General features: G+C 31.4%; 1 non-coding gene across 1 annotated transcript; it reads left to right on the forward strand.

Annotated features, from left to right (window-relative positions):
- Positions 1 to 7,121: 7,121 nt before the first annotated feature.
- On the forward strand, positions 7,122 to 7,228 carry LOC139860725 (small nucleolar RNA R71). The gene has a single exon (XR_011763349.1). It is a non-coding gene; the product is annotated as a small nucleolar RNA R71 (small nucleolar RNA).
- Positions 7,229 to 15,186: the final 7,958 nt, after the last annotated feature.

Genomic DNA, 15,186 nt, shown 5'->3' on the forward strand with positions numbered 1-15,186 from the left:
GCTCATTTTCATATTTTTATCAAATCTACACTTTTTCAAATAAGCATATACGAAAATGTTCGCCAAGTTCATAAGCATTCAACTCAAATAACATGTCAAAATAATCATTATTAGCAATTAAACAAGTTTCAAATGGCATTATCTCTCAAAAATCAAGTTCATGAATTTTAGACTTGAAAAAGTCCACTTTAATTCTCAAAAATCATGTTTAGGCTCAAAGTTTGGATCATTTAACTACCTAAACATGTTACACTACTTAATTTAGCAATAATTCATGACAAAAATCGGCCATAACCTGTTTATATCAAAAACCCCCAAATTGCTCAAGAACACAAACCCTAGATTACTCAAAATTTGAAGTTTAAGGCTTCTAATCATGTTAAATAGCATCAATCTAGGTTATACAAGCATAATATATAAGCAATTTAAGCATAATTACACTAAAAATCATCAAAATCGAATTGGGTATAAAATTGCTCAAGAACACTAATTTTCGGATTAAATGGTTGTTTTGATGAAGAAATTACCATTTTCCTTGAGTAATTCCTTGATAGCATCCTTCTTAACATGATTTTGTGAAAGATTTGATGAAAAATGGTGAAAAAAAATTCGGATTTGTGTGTGTTTTTGGGTTTATTTTCGTAGTATTTTGGGGTGTGGGTGTGGATACTGATCTGTTCGATCAGTTTATATTTTTTTTTCTGGAATTTTGATGCTCCGTGAGTCGCGGTGTTTATCCTTATCAAACTCCGCGAGTCGCGGTATTTAATATATATATATATATATATATATATATATATATATATATATATATATATATATATATTTTATAAAAATCTTATACGAATTAAAATCTATAATTAATTAAATTTTAAAAATTTTCTTTCTTTTTAGGATGAGGGCGTTTCAGAACGATGTCCTAGTTCGTCCCTCGACAAAATTTTAAAATTTGTCTTTTTGAAGCGTGGTTTTAAAAGCAAAGATTTTTGGGTTTTTTTAATTTTTTTGGCATACTTTAAATCAATAAGATTAAAAATAATAATAATAAAAATTCTCGTCCCGCACTCGGGTAAAGCAATTTCGGCTCAACAGCCTAGTCTTCAACTTACGACAAATTTTTAAAAATCATATTTTTAACTTAGCAAAATAAAGTAAATTTTTGTTTTTTAAATTCACACCAAACTTAAATTTAAAATGCATAAAATTAAAAATTCATATTATTAAAAATTCACACCAAACTTAAATTTAATTTTGTTTTTATACATACAAACTTATATTAAAAATATTAATTTTTAAAATATTTACAATTTTAAATATATTTTAATTTTAACAAGTTTACAATATTATTTTAATATTAATTTTAAAAACAAAGTAAAAATAAAATTAAAAATCTTTTTGGTCTTTTATCCCACTTTAATCAATCAAATATTATTAAAAATATACGCCCCTCTTTTCGGTAAAGTAATTTCGGTTCCATGACCTAATTTAACTCATGACGAATTTTTGAAATATTTTGGGTTGATTGATTAAAGATATTTATACCTTAAGAATAAACGTTAAATTTCGCAGTGATGTAATAAATTTTTGTATGATATCAATAATTTCGGTCGCAAGACCTAATTTTATTGAATACCAATTTAATACTTTATAGCGAACAAATTAGCGTTTACTATCAAAAGGTTAAAAATAAAAATAAAAATAAAAATAAAAACTGTACAAACTTACCTGTAAAATAGATTTCTTAGTGATATGCTCTAGCTCACTCATAAGATAGTCGGACTATTTGATTTTCCATGGCTACATAGGCGTAACCTCGAGCATTTAATGTTTTTTCTTCTAAACATATGAACGGTCCATCTCTGCATAAAGTAACAAATTCGGTGTTTGAATAGGTTTGATTATTTGAACATTTACCTTCGTGTGACCATTTTCCGCATTTGTGACATTTTTCAAGGTGTCGTGCTCTTCTTTTCGCTGTGGATTTTGAGTTTCCTTTACCTAATTGTAACTTATTATCTTCGCATCTGAATTCTTTTCTTACTCCGTCCAATTTTTCTCTGATTACTGATACCAGTTCATTCGGAAGTGTGTCATTATTACGTTTAGTAATCAAAGAGTGTAGCATTAGGCCATGGTTTAGTTCACAGGAAGTCTTCATTTCGAAAAACCTAAAAAAAATAAAAATTCAGAATGGGGGGAGAAGACTAGTTCTTTAGGGTCTGCTAGGGAAAGACCATTCGGGTTCCATTTTCGAGAACTACACGAAAACAGAAAATCTAACTCTAACAGAAATACATATTATCCTTTAAAGACTTGATTCTCCCCACACTTAGTTAGCTGTGGTATCGAAATTGTGATTAACTTCGTTGTCAATTTCCATCGGAATATCTATGTAATGTTTAACTCTGTGACCATTAACCTTAAATTCAATCCCATTTGAATTTATTAATTCTACTGTTCCGTATGGGAAAACTCTTTTGACTATGAATGGTCCAGACCATCTTGATTTCAATTTTCCAGGAAATAGCTTGAATCGTGAATTGAAAAGAAGAACTCTGTCTCCTTCTTTAAATTCTTTTGAACTTCTGATTCTTTTATCATGCCATTTCTTCGTTCTTTCCTTATAGATTAACGAATTTTTGTATGCTTCATGTCTTAATTCTTCTAATTCGTTTACTTGACTTAACCGTAGTCGTCTAGCTTCATGTAAATCAAGATTACATGTCTTCAAAGCCCAAAATGCTTTGTGTTCAATTTCTACTGGAAGATGACATGCTTTTCCATAAACGAGTCTAAAAGGTGTGGTTTCAATTGGAGTTTTGTAAGCTGTTCTAAAAGCCCAGAGTGCATCCTCCAACTTAATGGACCATTCCTTCGGATTTGATCCTACGGTTTTTTCTAGAATACTTTTTAAATCTCGGTTGGTATTTTCAACTTGTCCACTCGTCTGTGGATGATAAGCGGTGGAGATTTTATGAGTTACTCCATATCTTTTAAGAACTTTCTCAAGTTGATTATTACAGAAATGAGTTCCCCGATCACTTATTAAAGCTTTCGGTGTACCAAACCTTGCAAAAAGACGTTTTAAAAAGTTGACTACAACTCGTGCATCGTTAGTTGGGAGAGCTTGTGCTTCCGCCCATTTAGATAAATAATCAATGGCTACGAGAATGTATAAATTATTATGAGATTTTGGAAATGGACCCATAAAGTCAATACCCCAAACGTCAAATACTTCACATACTTGAATGACATTTTGTGGCATTTTATCACGTTGACTTATTTTTCTGGCCCTTTGACAAGCATCACAGGATTTGCAAAGAAGGTGTGCGTCTTTGTAAATTGTAGGCCAATAGAATCCAGCATCATAAACTTTTCTTGCTGTGAGTTGAGGCCCATAATGCCCTCCTGTTGGTCCTGTGTAACAATGGTTTAAGATTTTACTAGCTTCATCTCCGAATACACATCGGCGTATTATTCCATCGGGACAACTTTTAAACAAATGTGGATCTTCCCAGAAATAGTGTTTTATATCACTAAAGAATTTCTTTCGTTTTTGGTACGATAATCCTTTTTCAAGGAATCCACATACTAAGTAGTTTGCATAATCTGCAAACCATGGAATTTCATTATAATCTATCTTCAATAGATATTCATCAGGAAAGTTGTCTTGTATGGTCGATTCATTTAGAACTTCTAATACAGGATTTTCAAGACGAGAAAGATGATCAGCGGTGAGATTTTCTGCTCCTCTTTTATCTCGGATTTCAATATCAAACTCTTGTAATAGTAAGATCCAACGGATTAATCGTGGTTTGGCATCTTGTTTCGAAAATAGGTATCTAAGAGCAGAATGGTCGGTATAGACCACCGTTTTAGCTTGAACGAGATATGATCGAAATTTGTCAAAAGCAAAGACAATAGCAAGGAGTTCTTTTTCAGTAGTTGTGTAATTTGTTTGTGCTCCTTGTAACATCTTACTAGCATAATATATAGGTTGAAATTGTTTTTCAATCCTTTGTCCTAAAACGGCTCCCATTGCAAAATCACTTGCATCGCACATTAGTTCAAACGGTAAATTCCAATTTGGAGTTATCATGATCGGCGCATTAGTGAGTTTCTCTTTAAGAATATTAAAAGATTTGATACATTCATCTGAAAAGATGAATGGAGCATCCTTTTCTATGAGTTTATTCATAGGAGTGGCAATTATAGAAAAATCTTTAATGAAACGTCGGTAAAAACCGGCATGCCCTAGAAAACTCCTAACTCCTCTAACATTGGTGGGATGTGGAAGTTTAGCAATTACATCTACTTTAGCTCTATCCACTTCAATTCCTTCCTTTGAAATTTTATGACCAAGAACGATGCCTTCTTTAACCATGAAATGGCATTTCTCCCAATTAAGTACTAGATTTGATTGTTCGCATCTAATAAGCATTCGTTCAAGATTAGCTAGACATATTTCAAATGTATCACCGAAGACTGAAAAGTCATCCATGAAAACTTCCATGCATTCTTCTATCATGTCGTGAAAAATCGCCATCATGCACCTTTGAAAGGTTGCAGGGGCGTTGCAAAGTCCAAATGGCATGCGTTTGTAAGCAAAAGTACCATAAGGGCACGTGAACGTGATTTTCTCTTGATCTTTGGGTGCTATTGGAATTTGAAAATATCCGAAAAAATCATCAAGAAAACAATAGTAACTATTTCCGGCTAATCTTTCCAACATTTGATCAATAAAAGGTAAGGGAAAGTGATCTTTTCTGGTGGCGTCATTTAATTTTCTATAATCAATACACACATGCCATCCTGTTACAGTCCTAGTAGGAATAAGCTCATTTTTCTCATTTGTAATGACAGTCATGCCACCCTTCTTAGGCACGCATTGAACTGGGCTTACCCATGGACTATTAGAAATTGGATAAATTAAACCTGCATCAAGCAGTTTAATAATTTCTTTCTTAACAACATCTTACATATTAGGATTTAGTCTTCGTTGGCGTTGCACATACGTTTTATGACCTTCTTCCATAAGGATTTTATGTGTGCAATACGAAGGACTTATTCCTTTAATATCATGAATTTTCCATGCAATAGCTGATTTATGAGCTTTTAACACATAAATGAGTTGTGATTTCTCATTTTCAGTAAGAGAAGACGATATTATTACAGGTAATTTAGATTCACCATGTAAATAAGCGTATTCCAAATGATTTGGAAGTGGCTTTAACTCTAATGTCGGAGGTTCTTCTATCGATGATTTATATCGATATCTGTCTTCTTCTTTTAGCATTTGAATTTCTTCTGTTGTTGGTTCATATCCATTAGCTATTAGTGTAGCTAACATTTCAGTTTCATCAATTAGTTCAGTTCCTTCTCCTAAAGAACATTCTCCTGTTCCTTGTAATTCTGGAAATTCTTCTAACAATTCTGCATGTGAATCTATAGTTTAAATATAATAACATGTATCAGCTGCAGATTGTGGTTGTTGCATAGCTCTATCAACTGAAAAGGTAACACTCTCGTCCTCTATACTTAGGGTCAGTTTCTTACCGAACACGTCTATCATTGCTTTAGCCGTGTTTAAGAATGGTCTTCCTAATATGAGAGGAACTTGAGAATCTTCTTCCATGTCCAGAACAACAAAATCTACTGGAAATACTAAAGTACCAACTTTAACTAGCATGTTCTCCATTATCCCTCTAGGATATTTTATTGATCGATCGGCTAGTTGTATACTTATTCTTGTTGGTTTTAATTCTCCAAGGTCTAGTTTAGTGCATAGTGAATATGGCATTAAATTTATACTAGCACCTAAGTCTGCCAATGCTTCTATTGAACTAAGACTACCCAGAAAATATGGAATTGTGAAACTTCCTGGATCTGATAATTTTTCTGGTATCTTATTCAACAGCACTGCTGAACAATTAGTATTCATAGTAACAGCCGAGAGTTCTTCCATTTTCTTTCTATTCGAGATTAGATCTTTCAGAAATTTAGCATATCTAGGCATTCCTGAAATCACATCAATGAAAGGAAGATTTACATTTATCTGTTTAAACATATCCAAGAATTTGGATTGCTCGGCTTCAAGTCTCTCTTTTTTCATTTTACTCGGATAAGAAAGTGGTGGTTGGTATGGTTTAACATAAGGTTTAGCCTTAACTGTATTATCTTCATTAACCTTTTCAACTACCGGTTCTTTTTCCTTATCTTGTTCAGGTTGTGGTTCTTGTGGAGTAGGAATAGCTTCATCAGAAATTACAGGTATTTCAGGTGGTTTAAGTGTTGTACCACTTCTTGTGGTAATGGCTTTAGCTGTTTCATTCCGGGGGTTAGCATTTGTATCACTAGGTAAACTTCCCGATTTTCTTTCACCTATTAACCTTGCTAGGTTACTTACTTCTTGTTCTAAATTTTGAATAGAAGCTTGTTGATTTCTAAATGCTTGAGCATTTTGTTCATTCGTTTGTTTCTGAGATGTGAAAAACTGCGTTTGAGTTTCAACTAACTTCATCATCATATCTTCTAAATTTGGCTTTTTATCATCGGTTTATGGTGGTTTGTTTTGAAAATTAGGTCTTTGCTGGTTGTAAGTATTATTGGATACTTGTTGATTACTAGGACCTTGTTGATTGTTGTATGGAACATTTCGGTTATAATTCTGGTTTTGATTGTAAATCGGTCTTGGCGGTTGATAATTATTCTGATAATTATTTCCAGGCCTTTGGTTTATGTATGAAAGATTCTCTCTTTGTTCCATTGTTAGCTCAATACTGAGACAATCTTTTGTCAAATGTGGTCCTCCACACTGCTCACAACTAATTCGTATTGAGTGTATATCTTTAGTCATCTTTTCCATTCGTCTCTCGACAGCATCTATCTTTGCGGAAATGGAATCTAAGTCATGGTTAGAATCGGTTCTAGCTGCTTTAGATGATCTAACGATATCTTTTTCTTGGTGCCACTCATGTGAGTGGGAAGCAGTGTTATCAATAATTTTGTAAGCATCAGTTTCGGTTTTCTTCATAATAGAACCACCAGCTGCTATATCGATGTCTTTCCTTGTAGTGATGTCGCATCCTTGGTAGAATATTTGTACTATTTAACAAGTGTCTAAACTATGTTGCGGACATCCTGTTAATAACTTTCTAAATCTGGTCCATGCCTCATATAGAGTTTCATTCGGTTTCTGTGTGAACGTAACAATTTCTCCTTGAAGTCTTACGGCTTTAGATGCCGGAAAGAATTGTTTAAGAAATTTTTTTAACTAAAACGTCCCATGTATCAATCGCCCCTTCAGGTAACGATTCCAACCAATCTTTGGCTTCTCCCTTTAAAGTTCAGGGAAATAACATGAGATATATCTGTTCATCTTCAACTTCTCTTATTTTAAATAGTGTGCAGATTCTATTAAAGGTACGAAGATGTTCATTTGGATCTTTCTTCGGCGCACCACTTAATTGGCATTGATTAGTCACCATGTGTAGAATTTGTCCTTTGATTTCATAATCTGGCGCATTAATGTCTGGATGAGTAATTGCGTGACCTTGGCCAGTACGTTTAGCTCTCATTCGGTCTTCCATACTTAAAGGTTCTAGATTCTCCATGATTGAATTTGTTGAATCTGAATCACTAGAGGATTCTGATTTAATGGTTCGTTCCTCAACAATCTCTGTTTGAATGATTGGTAGTTTCGGAGGAAAAATTAATGGTTCAGGATCTATGAATTGTCCCTGAATATTCTCCGGATTCTCAATTGTGAGGTCGGGTTCAAAAAATGGATTATCGAAAATTTGAATTGGAGTACTTGGTCGACTGGATGACGATTCTAAAGAAAAATCAACGGCGACAATATTAGCTAGATGTCTTGATCTGGTTACAGGTGGTGAACGTACAAAAGGTGGTGAACGTCTTGCTCGGTGCATTCACTGAATATCCTATTAGTTTTTAAAAAGAAAGAAAAATTATATAAGTTATCCAATTAATAGACTTTTCTGATTTTGCCCACGTTTCGAATAGCTAAAAGATGCAGCAGAGGGGCAGGATTCGTTTGGTCTCAATATAATTGAGTACTGTTTGGCTCCAATAACCCGGTCCACGTACAAATCCAACTATTACTACGAACCAGAAAATTTTGATGTCTATCAATTTAACCACTTAAAATAAATTTTCGTAATTTTAAGAAGTTTTAGATAAGAAATAGAGAAAATTCTAAGTCCTAAAAACTAGAATGGAGAGAAATAAGAAAGAAAAAGAGCGCGTCGATATTAAAATTGGAGAAATAAGAAAGAAAAAGAACGACTTATAAAACTTTAAAACACTCGACTAACCCAACCTTATTATTATCACTAACTTAAAATTAAAATTGCAAATTGAGATTACTAATTGGAGTGATAATTGATACATAGGTAAAAGGCGTCGAAAAATAAAAATAAGAAAGTAGCGCGTTGAAACTTAAAAAGGAACTAAAAACTAAAAAAATAAAAGTTGCGTCTAAAAATATTAAAGCTTACATGTAAAACTATATCCCAAATGGCAATATCTTAAAAAGGTACTAAAATTTAAAAATGGCGTCGCAAAATTCTAAAGCACCTAAATCTTAATCTAAAGAGAAAGCTCTTAAGGGATTTTACGGCAAAGCCTAAAAATCTAGAAATAAAAATAACTATGGCAAAAACTATGACTTAAAACAAATTACGAGAGAAAAATTACAAAAATTACGCTAAAAACAAATAAAAAGGGACAAAATATAAAAATATACTAAAAGTTGTAAAAAGTACAATTTTTATAAAAATAATATTTTTATATTATTTATTTTATAAAACTATTACTTTTATATATATAAATAAAACTAATTAAAATTAATTATTACAAATTAATTAAAACTTAAGCTAAATAAAAAATTAATTAACTCTAAATACTAATTAATTAATAATAATAATTAAAACTCCGTAATTAATGCAAGATTAGGGTTCTGGTCGTGTCAGACAGGGCGGCTCCGCGAGTCGCGGTGAACCCAGTTCAAAAACTCCGCGGGTCGCGGAGGTTGCAGTTTCAGTTCAGAAACAGGTTCAAATTCGGATAGGTTCAGATTTATATATATATTTTTTTATTTTTTTATTTATATTTTATATATTTTTCTGTTTTAATATTTATATAAAATATTTATATAAATTAAATAAAACTTATATTTTTATAAACTAAAATAAAAAAAACTTTATATATTTAATAAACTCTTAAAAATATATAAATATTTTTCTTTTTCTTTTTATATTTTATAACTTTTTATATTTAAAACGTATATACTTTTATAAAAGTAGACTACAACTTACCAAAATTTTTTTTTTTTTTATATATAGAGCGTTCGCTTCGGCGTTCCCCGGCAGCGGCGCCAAAAATACTTGATGTGCGCAGAGGTGTATATGAAATAGCTTTATTTTTACAACTAAATACTATTAAATATGCTACAATTTTACACAAGTTATTTATTTATTTATCGAGTGGATATACTTAAACCTTGCTACAACACTTATAAGCAGTGTACCTAATCGTACAGTAGTGTAGTTTTTAGTAAGTCCGGTTCGTCCACAGGGAATCTTTTAAACAAAGCTTAACGCTATATTAGTTTTAATTTATAAAAATACAAATATATAAATAAGTAATATTATTATTATAAAGGGGGTTTTTACCGTTTAATGACCGGTTTGTCGATTTTTAAAACCTTAGTCGCAGTTAAAACCTAATGTAAAATATTAAATAAATATAACTTAATTTAAAGCGTAAAGTAAATAACGATAATGAAATTGCGATAAATAAAATTGGGATAAAATAAACTTGCGATAATTAAAAAGTACGATAATTAAAAGTGCAATTAAATACAATGACAATAAATAAAAGTGCGATAATTAAAAGTGCAATTAAATACAAAATAAAGGAAATTAAATATGAAATAAAATAATTATGCTTATTTAAACTTCCGTAATCATGATGTTTGACGTGTTGATTTTAGTTTTATGCCCATGGGTTAATTGTCCTTTGTCCTGGATTATTTAATATGTCCGTCTGGTTTTTGTTCATAACAGTCCATCAGTCATAAATATAAAGTGCGAGTGTCCTTGTCAAATTATCCTTATACCCGAAGTCAAATATTCCAATTAATTGGAGACTTAAACTGTAACAAGGTTTTAATACTTTGTTTAATAATTACACAAGGATATCGACTGTATGTAACCCAAGGTTTTAATACTTTGTTATCAATTATGCCAAGTATCCTTGTACATAATTTCACCCCTGTTTTAATAATTTCATAGACTATTAATCCATTCCCGTGTCCGGTTAAATGAACGATTATTTGTACATATAAATACCCCGCCCATCGTGTCCGATCGAGTGTATATGGTTATTTATAGGTACGTCCAATTGTAAATCTTTATATTAAAATTAACAAACTATCATTTAGTTAAACAAATATAAAGCCCATTAATAGCCCATAGTCTAATTTCCACAAGTGTCGTTCTTTTGTCCAAACCCCAATTATGGTACAAAGCCCAATTACCCAATTTTAGTAATTAGCCCAACATCATGATTACTTCGTTTTAAATAAGCATAATAATAACTTAGCTACGAGACATTAATGTAAAAAGGTTGAACATAACTTACAATGATTAAAAATAGCGTAGCGTTACACGGACAGAATTTCGACTTACACCCTTACAACATTCGCTAACATACCCTTATTATTAGAATTAAAATTAAAATTAAAATTAAAATTATAATATATATATATTACGTATGAATGAGGAGAAGAAAAAGATATATAAAACGTTCAGAATGCGCGAGCTTTTATAGGCATTTTTGTCCAGGACAGCTCCGCGAGTTGCGGCATTTTTGCACTACAAACTTCGCGAGTCACGGAGTTCGTAAATCCAGCTCACACAAGTTTGGATCCTAGTCTGCCGACGGTTTTAATATATAAATATAATATATATATAATTTATATAATTAATTATATATTATATTATATTTATATACATAGTTAACTTGTAATTTTTAGTCCGTTGCGTCGAGCGTTGAGAGTTGACTCTGGTCCCGGTTCCGGATTTTCGAACGTCCTTGCGTACAATTTAATATCTTGTACTTTGCGTTTTGAATCTTGTACTCTTGTAATTCTGAGACGTTTCTTATCAATAATTTGAACCTCTTTGATTGTATTTTGTACTTTTGAGCTTTTTGGTCGTTTGCGTCTTCAATTCGTCGAATCTATCTTTTGTCTTCACCTTTTATTATTTAACCGAATATCACTTGTAAATAGGACAATTGCAACTAAAAGCTTGTCTTTCTTGAGGAATAATGCTATGAAATATATGTTCATTTTTAGCATTATCAATTTCATTAGAAAATCTTGTACATATACTACATTGAAAAAGCCAAATACATACAATTTACCATGATAAGTGAACCATGTTAGGTTGTTACTTGTAACGCGCAACTTCAAATATAATCAAACTTGAATTAGAAAAAATAGTTTATTGTAAACTACAATGTTCCATTACTAAACAAGATTAAAGATGAAATGTCCCGTTCTTATTGATTAAAAACGTTCCATATTAATTGATTTTGTTGCGAGGTTTTGACCTCTATATGAGACATTTTTCAAAGACTGCATTTATTTTTAAAACAAACCATAACCTTTATTTCATAGATAAAGGTTTTAAAAAGCTTTACGTAGATTATCAAATAATGATAATCTAAAATATCCTGTTTACACACGACCATTACATAATGGTTTACAATACAAATATGTTACAACAAAATAAGTTTCTTGAATGCAGTTTTTACACAATATCATACAAGCATGGACTCCAAATCTCGTCCTTATTTAAGTATGCGACAGCGGAAGCTCTTAATAATCACCTGAGAATAAACATGCTTAAAACGTCAACAAAAATGTTGGTGAGTTATAGGTTTAACCTATATATATCAAATCATAATAATAGACCACAAGATTTCATATTTCAATACACATCCCATACATAGAGATAAAAATCATTCATATGGTGAACACCTGTTAACCGACATTAACAAGATGCATATATAAGAATATCCCCATCATTCCGGGACACCCTTCGGATATGATATAAATTTCGAAGTACTAAAGCATCCGGTACTTTGGATGGGGTTTGTTAGGCCCAATAGATCTATCTTTAGGATTCGCGTCAATTAGGGTGTCTGTTCCCTAATTCTTAGATTACCAGACATAATAAAAAGGGGCATATTCGATTTCGATAATTCAACCATAGAATGTAGTTTCATGTACTTGTGTCTATTTTGTAAATCATTTATAAAACCTGCATGTATTCTCATCCCAAAAATATTAGATTTTAAAAGTGGGACTATAACTCACTTTCACAGATTTTTACTTCGTCGGGAAGTAAGACTTGGCCACTGGTTGATTCACGAACCTATAACAATATATACATGTATATCAAAGTATGTTCAAAATATATTTACAACACTTTTAATATATTTTGATGTTTTAAGTTTATTAAGTCAGCTGTCCTCGTTAATAACCTACAACTAGTTGTCCACAGTTAGATGTACAGAAATAAATCGATAAATATTATCTTGAATCAATCCACGACCCAGTGTATACGTATCTCAGTATTGATCACAACTCAAACTATATATATTTTGGAATCAACCTCAACCCTGTATAGCTAACTCCAACATTCACATATAGAGTGTCTATGGTTGTTCCGAAATATATATAGATGTGTCGACATGATAGGTCGAAACATTGTATACGTGTCTATGGTATCTCAAGATTACATAATATACAATACAAGTTGATTAAGTTATGGTTGGAATAGATTTGTTACCAATTTTCACGTAGCTAAAATGAGAAAAATTATCCAATCTTGTTTTACCCATAACTTCTTCATTTTAAATCCGTTTTGAGTGAATCAAATTGCTATGGTTTCATATTGAACTCTATTTTATGAATCTAAACAGAAAAAGTATAGGTTTATAGTCGGAAAAATAAGTTACAAGTCGTTTTTGTAAAGGTAGTCATTTCAGTCGAAAGAACGACGTCTAGATGACCATTTTAGAAAACATACTTCCACTTTGAGTTTAACCATAACTTTTGGATATAGTTTCATGTTCATAATAAAAATAATTTTCTCAGAATAACAACTTTTAAATCAAATTTTATCATAGTTTTTAATTAACTAACCCAAAACAGCCCGCGGTGTTACTACGACGGCGTAAATCCGGTTTTACGGTGTTTTTCGTGTTTCCAGGTTTTAAATCATTAAGTTAGCATATAATATAGATATAGAACATGTGTTTAGTTGATTTTAAAAGTCAAGTTAGAAGGATTAACTTTTATTTGCGAAAAAGTTTAGAATTAACTAAACTATGTTCTAGTGATTACAAGTTTAAACCTTCGAATAAGATAGCTTTATATGTATGAATCGAATGATGTTATGAACATCATTACTACCTTAAGTTCCTTGGATAAACCTACTGGAAAAGAGAAAAGTGGATCAAGCTTTAATGGATCCTTGGATGGCTCGAAGTTCTTGAAGCAGAATCATGACACGAAAACAAGTTCAAGTAAGATCATCACTTGAAATAAGATTGTTATAGTTATAGAAATTGAACCAAAGTTTGAATATGATTATTACCTTGTATTAGAATGATAACCTACTGTAAGAAACAAAGATTTCTTGAGGTTGGATGATCACCTTACAAGATTGGAAGTGAGCTAGCAAACTTGAAAGTATTCTTGATTTTATGAAACTAGAACTTTTGGAATTTATGAAGAACACTTAGAACTTGAAGATAGAACTTGAGAGAGATCAATTAGATGAAGAAAATTGAAGAATGAAAGTGTTTGTAGGTGTTTTTGGTCGTTGGTGTATGGATTAGATATAAAGGATATGTAATTTTGTTTTCATGTAAATAAGTCATGAATGATTACTCATATTTTTGTAATTTTATGAGATATTTCATGCTAGTTGTCAAATGATGGTTCCCACATGTGTTAGGTGATTCACATTGGCTGCTAAGAGCTGATCATTGGAGTGTATATACCAATAGTACATACATCTAAAAGCTGTGTATTGTACGTGTACGAATACGGGTGCATACGAGTAGAATTGTTGATGAAACTGAACGAGGATGTAATTGTAAGCATTTTTGTTAAGTAGAAGTATTTTGATAAGTGTATTGAAGTCTTTCAAAAGTGTATAAATACATATTAAAACACTACATGTATATACATTTTAACTGAGTCGTTAAGTCATCGTTAGCCGTTACATGTAAGTGTTGTTTTGAAACCTTTAGGTTAACGATCTTGTTAAATGTTGTTAACCCTATGTTTATAATATCAAATGAGATTTTAAATTATTATATTATCATGATATTATGATGTACGAATATCTCTTAATATGATATATATACATTAAATGTCTTTACAACGATAATCGTTACATATATGTCTCGTTTAAAAATCATTAAGTTAGTAGTCTTGTTTTTACATATGTAGTTCATTGTTAATATACTTAATGATATGTTTACTTATCATAGTATCATGTTAACTATATATATATATATATCCATATATATGTCATCATATAGTTTTTACAAGTTTTAACGTTCGTGAATCACCGGTCAACTTGGGTGGTCAATTGTCTATATGAAACATATTTCAATTAATCAAGTCTTAACATGTTTGATTGCTTAACATGTTGGAAACATTTAATCATGTAAATATCAATCTCAATTAATATATATAAACATGGAAAAGTTCGGGTCACTACAGTACCTACCCGTTAAATAAATTTCGTCCCGAAATTTTAAGCTGTTGAAGGTGTTGACGAATCTTCTGGAAATAGATGCGGGTATTTCTTCTTCATCTGATCTTCACGCTCCCAGGTGAACTCGGGTCCTCTACGAGCATTCCATCAAACCTTAACAATTGGTATCTTGTTTTGCTTAAGTCTTTTAACCTCACGATCCATTATTTCGACGGGTTCTTCGATGAATTGAAGTTTTTCGTTGATTTGGATTTCATCTAACGGAATAGTGAGATCTTCTTTAGCAAAACATTTCTTCAAATTCGAGACGTGGAAAGTGTTATGTACAGCCGCGAGTTGTTGAGGTAACTCAAGTCGG

The sequence above is a fragment of the Rutidosis leptorrhynchoides genome, chromosome 7, assembly GCF_046630445.1.
Source record: "Rutidosis leptorrhynchoides isolate AG116_Rl617_1_P2 chromosome 7, CSIRO_AGI_Rlap_v1, whole genome shotgun sequence".
In the NCBI taxonomy this organism is placed as follows: Eukaryota; Viridiplantae; Streptophyta; class Magnoliopsida; order Asterales; family Asteraceae; genus Rutidosis; species Rutidosis leptorrhynchoides.